This window comes from Helianthus annuus, chromosome 12, assembly GCF_002127325.2.
Source record: "Helianthus annuus cultivar XRQ/B chromosome 12, HanXRQr2.0-SUNRISE, whole genome shotgun sequence".
In the NCBI taxonomy this organism is placed as follows: Eukaryota; Viridiplantae; Streptophyta; class Magnoliopsida; order Asterales; family Asteraceae; genus Helianthus; species Helianthus annuus.
The window spans coordinates 104,611,352-104,620,911 of record NC_035444.2 but is presented as its reverse complement, the minus strand read 5'-3'; the positions used below and the strand labels follow the sequence as shown (position 1 = coordinate 104,620,911).

General features: G+C 41.6%; 1 non-coding gene across 1 annotated transcript; it reads left to right on the top strand.

Annotated features, from left to right (window-relative positions):
• The first annotated feature begins 9,175 nt into the window (after positions 1-9,175).
• On the top strand, positions 9,176-9,281 carry LOC118485311. Its single transcript, XR_004875615.1, has one exon. It is a non-coding gene; the product is annotated as a small nucleolar RNA R71 (small nucleolar RNA).
• The last annotated feature ends 279 nt before the right edge of the window (positions 9,282-9,560 follow it).

Genomic DNA, 9,560 nt, shown 5'->3' with positions numbered 1-9,560 from the left:
CATTTTCCTTTGTTTTCACACATCTTGATCACGCCAGCCTCTAACATCCTTTAAGCCCTCTAAAAGCTGCATCTTGTACACTTTAACACCTGCACCACCATTAACTTGTGATTACCTAATTCACGCAAATAACCGGATAAAATGTAGAATGTGCGTTAAGTTTAAGCCTTTTAAGGGTTGTCCTACGGACCACCCGTCACATCCCCACACTTACCCGTTGCTTGTCCCAAGCAACCACTTCAAAAACTGTTTTTAACCATAAGCGACCAATCATGCAAACCAAACCAAAGTGCCATCCTTTTACTAGCTTTTTATCAAACCACAAGACACACCCCTCACAAACTCTCGGTGACAAGAAAAATTAGCAAATTATGCTAAACCACTCAATGCGTATATGTGTGTGTGCGACAATAAGCTTGTATGAAAATCAAATTGCCTCCTAACCAATGTCTAGCATGCTTTTGAATCAAAGAAACTTACGGGTTGTAATGGGGCTAGGTGCAAGGGTAGGAAAAGGAATATATATGTAGTAGCGAAGGATTTAACCCGGTCTTTTATTACACCATGAAACAAACAACTATCAAACTTAACTACTATATACAAACAACTAAACATCACCCTTTTTTTTTTTTTTTTTTTTCATTGCTTTTTCTTCTCTCTTTTTTTTTTTTTTTTTTTTTTTTTTTTAACAACTAAATCACAAATTACTAAACAACCACTAATACTATAAGACCGGGTCAAATCGGGTAAATTTTTGGATAACTAACTAGGGGTAACAAATGATAGGCTTTAAGCACAAAATGGGCAACTAAATGTCCAAACCCCCGCCCCTCTCGCAACCATGCTCATATATATAATTAATGAGGTCCAACCCCCCAAATCCCACACTCGCACTCATCTAGACGAGGCATCCTAGAAGTCCCCTATCATCTTCAAAAGCATGTTGACTCTAGGATTTAACAAGTATTCACACACAAGTTCTATTAACACACAACACACAACGCCACTCAAACAAGGAAATATCACTAACAATCATGCGTGGCTCAATTCTCACCAAGAAAGGATTAGAGATGGGTGTCGGTGTGTCAAATGGAACAATATCAAGTGTTCAAAATTTTACACTTTCGCTTGGATTTGCAAAAATTTTTGAATTTCTCAAAAATTTCCCCCATCCCCACACTTGGGATACATTGTCCCAATGTATGGTTTTGAGGGAAAGATCGCTTTCAACAAAAACATCCCCAATGGCTTATATTCTCAAACCCAAATATTTTTTTTTTTTTTTTTTTTTTTTTTAGAAACTCCACCGACTCTCACAACCCATCAACATATTAACACAAACACCACCCAACCTCCCAACCGCAACATAAACACATAGACATATATACAAAAATGTACAAAGGAGCGAAATACGACCTGGCTAGTAATACTTCGGCTGTGGAGGCCCAAAGATGGACGTCATCATATCCGTCCATTCACCAAAACCAAATGCTCCACCGCTACTACTGCTTCCTTGATCACTGCTTGGATTTGCTTGTTGATAACTCATGGCATGCGGGTCCACCCATTGAGAATGATGCAATGGCGGGGTGGGGTATGATACACTACCATCATATGGTGGAAGTGTGGTGTAGTCCACAACGGGTGGATCTCCCACAACCGGTTGCCCCGCATGCCATTGATCATGCATGCGCCTTTGTCGATCATCCAAGTAACGGTTATTCATCTCTTCTTCATGGGCATATCTATGAGCACGGTTCATTTGCTCATTCCTATCATAGCTTCTTTTGATAGCCCTTTCCGCGCTAGCACCCAAAAAAGTTTGTTGATCAAATAACACTTGGTTTGGTTCACTCCAATTGCCGAATGTGGGTGGCCGCCTTTGTTGAATGATTTGACCCATATCCCCCGAGTGGGCCCAATACGGGTCGTAAGCTTGTTGTGCATAGTCAAATGCACTTCCCACATATCCAGATTGTACACCGGCTCCTTGAACCCCCGCTTGACCAACACCTCTTACTTGAGCATCTACCGTGAATGTGTCTTCGCGGTAATCATCATCCCCACTCACTTCATCATCCGTTGACTCGGGCTCCTCTTCCTCCCCCGGTCGTAACGGTCTCGCATCTACTTTTAACGCTCTCCACCTTCTACCATCCGTTTTCAACTTATGAAACCTATCCGATTCGGTGTACGTCCAATCCGACCCAAGATTCTTAAGGTCGAATGGTCTAAACCTCTTGTAAGAACCTCTTTCATCTCCTTTGATTGCCCCATACTTCTTGAGTAATGCCGTAATCAACCGGCAATGGGGTATAATCTTCCTTTCCCCGCTAATCTTGCTCAACCAGATGTTGTTTAGTACCAAAAATCGGAAAGGAACCTTTGGTGACCCATTCATCAACATATACAAAACTGGTACTTCTTGAAACCGCACCTCCATCTTGTCACCCCGCCTAGGCATGACATTGTACATGCACAACGTCAATAACAACTTTGCTTCCATCCTTAAATTTCTTCTATATAATTTCCCATGTGTTGTGCCCGGAAGAAAGAGGTAATCAAGCATGGCTTGCCATTGTTCATGTTTCGCGGGCTCATGATAAAGATCCCTAAGACTCGGGTAGATATATTCATTGGCCGGCCCATCATCAAACTTTGCCACCCGGCGCAAAGAATCATATGACATTTCCACTTTTACACCATTACACTTCCCAACTAATCGCATCTTGTTCGGAGCCTTGAATGGGGGACATTCGAGTGATGCCACCCACTCTTGAATTTGCTTGTCATACATTTTCTTCGTCTCACCATCATAGCATTTTGTGGCCGCTCCCCAACCCAATGCGTTAAACTTGGCGATGATCCCAAACGGGGCAAAATCCGCCTCCCGGATTTCTTTTTCACAAATAAACGCTTCTCCCCTTTGTTTTAACTTGTTCATTTGATCGTGAAAAAGTTCCTCTCTCCATTCCGCGGGTTGGTCTAACAATGAACCGGTTGTCCAATCCGGCTTTGGCCCCCTTGGCGGTGCATCCTCCTCCGAATCCGGGTCACCAATCCGAGCCAATTTCCTCCTTTTCTGTTGTGCCGCATCCCCTTGGGAAGAACTTGCAATTCCCTTTCCTTTCCTAGACGCCATACCTACACACATTCATAACCAAGCAAACAATTCAAGTTAGTTATTTTTATCCCATCTTCCCCACACTTGCTTCATGTTATAGATATAAATGTGCAAAAACCCAAAATTTTTATTTCTTCAAACAAAATTTTTGGGCATGATGTCTCCTAAAATCAGAATTTTCCAACAAAGTTTTATAAAACATCAACACATTTATACTAATAACAATCAATGGTTTACAAATTCTATCATCTATCTCATACAAGCAAGTGTGTAAGTAAAAACATAATGGAAACTTACAAACCTCAATGTACTTCAAAGAATGAACAAAAATTGCATACCTTGGTGTTGTAGAAGATGAGAATCACTAAAGCTTGAAGTTCACACAAAAACCCACAAAAAGACCCAATTTTCGGCACCTAGGGTTTGAAATTCGACCCAGAAAACTAAGGAATCTTCAAGATTCAGTACTAAATCTGAATTCCTTGTGAAATTCCACCCAAAATGGACCCAAGAATCACCGAAATCTGACTTGTTTTGAGAAAGTTATGAAAATGTAAAGGTTTGTGGTTATGGAGTTAGGGTTCTTGATAGAGAGAGAAGTAGAAGAAGAAGGAACAAAGATGTGGTTGGGGATTAATGGGAAAAATGTATGGTTGGGTTTTTTTTTTAGGTAATTGATTTATTATTATTATTAGTAAATTTTCGGGTTTTTTTTTTTTTTTTTTTTATATAAAACGACGACCTGACCGGACCCCCAAAATCCACTCGGCGCCGTACGCTACGGCTCATCGCCGTAGCTTACGGTGATCACTGGGGAAAAATAATGCTCCGTAAGACAGGAGCTCCACGCCGTATGGTTCCAAAAAATGAATGGCTGCCGTAAGCTACGGCCCCCCACCGTAGCTTACGGCGAGTACTGGGCTCAGGGGGGCTGGAAAAAAACTTGTTTTAATTATTATTATTATTATTTTTTTTTATGAGTTTTCATAATTTTTAAGAAAAACATAAATTTTACCCTACCCCCCGTTAAAAACCCGTGTTGTCCTCAACACTATGTTCGGGAAATTCGTGAAAATTTCCCCACACTTGTTTCGAACACTGGTTTGAACGAGACTTATTTGAAATAAAATAAACTATCCTAAATATTTACAAATACCAAACCTGGGCCTCTTTCACGTTTCCTCTTCATCCACTGGGCGTAAAATGTAGCCCACTTTATCTAGCTCAAGGTTGTTGATATCATTCCCTTCCAAGTACGGTTTGAGGCGATGCCCGTTAACCGTTTGTTGCTTGTTTGTTCGTTCGTCTTGAATATCAACATCTCCGAACCTTCCCACTCTTCGGACAACGTAAGGACCCATCCACTTGCTTTTCAGTTTCCCCGCAAACAATTTCAGCCTTGAATTATACAACCACACCTTTTGACCCACTTCAAAGTTCTTTTTCTTTATTTTCGCATCATGAACTTTTTTAAGTTTGTCTTTGTACGCGGATGCACATTCATAGGCTTGATCTCTTATTTCCTCTATTTCATTCAATTGAAGCTTTCTCGCCCGACCCGCTTCATCATAGTTTGCATTCACCGTTTTAATTGCCCAATACGCCCGGTGTGCCAATTCCATGGGCAAATGACATCCTTTCCCATAAACCATCCGATAAGGAGTGGTATCAAGTGGAGTTTTGTAAGCCGTTCGGTAGGCCCACAACGCATCGTCAAGCTTGCTTGACCAATCCTTCCGATCCGTTCTCACCGTCTTCATTAAAATCTCTTTAATTTGCCGGTTAGAAACTTCGACTTGACCACTCGTTTGCGGGTGGTAGGGTGTGGCAATGCGGTGGTTCACATTGTATCTCTTGAGCAACTTCCCAAAATTGAAATTCTTGAAATGTGACCCGCCATCACTTATTATCACCCTAGGCACACCAAAACGAGCAAAAATGTTAGATTGCACAAACTTACAAACAACGGAGTGATCATTGGTCCTTGTGGCAATAGCTTCAATCCATTTCGACACGTAATCGACCGCCACCAAAATGTATAAGAACCCATTTGAGTTTGGGAAAGGACCCATAAAGTCAATTCCCCAAACATCAAATACTTCTACTACCAAAATCGGGTTTAACGGCATTTCATCACGTTTCGAAATACTTCCCATTCTTTGACAATTGATGCAATTCCGGGCATACTCACAAGAATCCTTAAAAATCGTGGGCCAATAAAACCCACTAGATAACACCCGATAACCCGTCTTGTTCCCACTAAAATGCCCACCACATGCTGATGAATGAGCATGAATCAAAATCTCTAGAACTTCCGTTTCGGGAACACATCTTCGTATCACTTGATCGGCTCCGATTTTGAACAAGTCGGGTTCGTCCCATATGTATTGCTTCACTTGACTAAGAAATTGTTGTCGTCTCTTCCTAGTCCAATGACTTGGAATTGCACCTTTAGCCAAATAATTGACATAATGGGCATACCAAGGTGCAACATAAGTGGAGACGGCCAACAATTCTTCATCGGGGAACCGTTCATTTATTTCACTTGGGTCATCGACACCTTCCAACGGGATTCGGGACAAATGATCCGCAACAACATTTTCACACCCTTTTTTGTCCCGAATCTCAAGATCGAATTCTTGTAGTAAAAGCACCCAACGAATCAACCGGGGCTTTGCATCCTTCTTTTCCATCAAATATCGGACCGCGCTATGATCCGAATACACTATCACCTTGCTTCCCCAAATATAAGATCGAAACTTGTCCAAGGCATACACCACTGCTAATAATTCTTTCTCGGTTGTGGTGTAATTAAGTTGCGCCTCGGACAATGTTTTGCTTGCATAGTATATCACCACCGGCTTTTTATCTACCCTTTGCCCCAAAACCGCTCCAATAGTTGTATCACTAGCATCACACATAATCTCGAACGGCTTTGACCAATCCGGTGGTTGCAAAATGGGAGCCTTCACCAACTGTTCCTTCAACACATGAAACGCTTGCAAACATTCATCAGTAAAATCAAATGGAACATCTTTTAATAATAAGTTACATAAAGGTTTTGTGATTACACTAAAGCCTTTAATAAACCTTCGGTAGAACCCCGCATGTCCCAAAAAAGATCTCACCCCCTTTACATTCTTTGGTGGGGGTAAAGATGAAATTACCCGAATCTTTGCTTTGTCTACCTCCATCCCCCGGTCCGAAATGACATGCCCCAAAACAATACCCTCTTGAACCATAAAATGGCTCTTTTCCCAACTTAGTACCAAGTTTGTCTCAACACACCTTTTTAAAACTTTTTCTAATTCATTAAGACAAGAGTCAAAACTTGGACCAAAAATGGAAAAATCGTCCATAAACACTTCAAGAGACTCCCCGACCATATCCGAAAATATACTCATCATACATCTTTGGAACGTGGCGGGGGCGTTACATAATCCAAATGGCATTCGCCGAAAAGCAAATGTACCATATGGACATGTAAACGTGGTTTTGTGTTGGTCGTCCGGGTGAATAGCAATTTGATTATATCCCGAATACCCATCCAAAAAGCAATAATATTTTTGACCGGAAAGTTTTTCAATTATTTGGTCAATGAAGGGTAACAGGAAATGGTCTTTTGAGGTAGCCGCGTTTAATTTGCGATAATCAATACACACTCGCCACCCGGTTACCGGGCGGGTGGCGATTTGCTCACCTTGTTCATCTTTCACTACTTGGATGCCGGATTTTTTAGGCACTACCTGTGTCGGACTTACCCATGCACTATCCGAGATGGGGTAAATGATCCCCGCATCCAACCACTTGATGACTTCTTTCTTCACCACCTCTCTCAAATTCGGATTTAACCTTCTTTGTGTTTCACGGGTCGGCTTCGCATCCTCGCTTGTAATAATCTTGTGCATCACAATTGATGGACTAATGCCTTTTAAATCGGCTATCGTCCACCCAATTGCCGCCTTATGAGCCTTCAACACCCGCATCAATTCTTTCTCTTGAGCTACCTCCAAGTTGGAAGCAATGATTACCGGTAAGGTATCATTTTCCCCCAAAAATGCATACTTTAGGTGCTTTGGTAGCTCCTTTAACTCCACACTTGGTGGACTTTCCAAAGAAGGCTTGGTGCCCGAATCGATTTCCACCGGTAATGTATCCGTTTGGTAAGTCCATGGTGGACTTCCTTCCTTCACCGCGAGAGCTTCTTGCTCCTTCTCTTCAACCTCTAACTCGCATGTATGAACCTGCAAAGACATATCACAAACACAAGAACCCAAAATTTCTTCTTCGAACACCTTCGGGTCATAGCCATCTATAAAATCTGCCAAGAAACACTCATCACCATACACATTAGTACCGTTAGTAAAAACATTCAACCTCATTTTTCTATTACCGAATGTCATGTCAACTGTGCCATAGCGACAATCAATAATAGCATGTGCGGTGTTCAAAAATGGCCGACCCAAAATAACATTTTGTTGTTGAATTGGGTCCGCGGATGAGTAATCTAGCACAAGGAAATCAACGGGATAATAAAATTCATCAACTTTAACTATAACATCCCGTACGATACCCCGGGGAAGTTTATGAGACAAGTCGGCTAATACAACCGTTGTCTCAACCCGCTTCAATGGACCAAAATCGTATTGGTCATATAACCCCCCCGGTAGGATACTTACTCCGGCTCCAAGATCCAATAATGCCCTCGTAGTTTGAAAATTTCCAACTTGAATATTTATTAAAGGCGTTCCCGGATCTTGTAGCTTAGGAGGAAGGTCACCTTTCAATACCGCACTTACCCGCTCCGTCAAATCTACCAATTTAGGCACTTTTTGTTGCCTCTTTTGAGTACACAATTCCTTTAGAAATTTGGCGTAAGCGGGTACCTGTTTAATAGCTTCAAGCAAAGGAAGATTAATTTTAACTTGTTTGAAGACCTCCCACATTTCCTCTTTTTGAGGACCCCGTTTTGAAATAAAATTTTTTCTACCCGGGTCTAATAAAGCCGAAGGAAACGGTACTTCACTAGACCCCTCACCCTCATTTACTTTTTCTTTTTCTTTAATAATTTCGGGTTTTTCAAAATTGGGTTTTTTAGAAGAAACAATGGGTGGTTCGTTTTCTTCCTCACTTTCTTGACCCGTTATATCCTCAACCACCCCTTCAACCAAATCCGGTGAAGGATTGGTTTTATACTCTTTCCCACTTCTCAAAACACTCACATGATGAATATTAACATTGTTACCTCTTGACGTACCGTGAGATGGATTTACCTTAGTGTCGCTTGGTAATTGACCTTTACCCTTCTTCAATTCGGACACTTCGGTTGCAAGTTGACCCATTTGAGTGGTCAAAGTTTGGATTGCTTTGTCTCGCGCCTCATCCTTTTGTATGCGTGCGTCATCCATTTGGTTTCTCTTTTGCATCTCCGCTTGCATACTCTTCAACATTTCCATCATTTCATTTCCACCCGAAGACCCCCCTTTTTCTTGACCCGCTTGGTATTGCCTTTGGTATCCTTGGTTGTTCCCACCTCTATATCCACCTTGATTATTGTAAGGTTGGCGCGAACCATAATTCCCTTGGCTACCTTGAAAGTTCGGGTTTGATTGATTCGAAGGGTTCCCATAACGAAAATTCGGATGATTTCTCAACCCGGGGTGATAAGTGTTAGAATTCATGTTGTAATTTCTACCACCCCCTCCTTGACCTTGAATGGCATGAACTTCTTCAAATTGCCCTTCAACCATTCCTTGGCAATTTTCCGCCGCATGACCTATTTCATTACACAATGCACAAACGTCATAAATTTGATTAGAAGTTTGTATATTACCATCATCAACCGCGTGCACTTGTGTTCGAGTAACGGCCGGTCGTGCTCTCCTTGAAGCTTGAGCCTTTCTCTTTGAGGTGATCGCCATTTGTTCCAAAAATTCCCAATCCTCATACTCATAATTTGTGCCAAAAGTTCCATTTGTGATGGACATCAAATCTCGTGCATCTTCGGCACACAACCCTTCATGAAAAGCGTTCATTAACTCCCAAAGCTCAATCCCATGGTGTGGACAATTTTTAATCATCATGTTCAAACGTTCGAATGCTTCATGGAACATTTCGCCTTGTTGTTGTTGAAAGCTCCTCAATCCTTTTCTCGCATCATTGGTCTTTTGAGCGGTATAGAATTCGTCTAAGAATGTTTGTTGCATCTCCGCCCAAGTATAAATAGATGCTGAAGGCAAAGTGTAGAACCACTTCTTTGCCTTGTCCTCCAAAGAAAATTGAAATAGTACCAACTTGATATCATCGGCCGAAAAACCTTGACTCCCAAGAGTATTGCAAATTGAGTCATAGGCTTCCAAATGGAAATAAGGCTCCTCCGTTGCTAGCCCCTTATATTTCGGCAAACTTTGTAACGAATTGGTTCTTACTTCAAAAG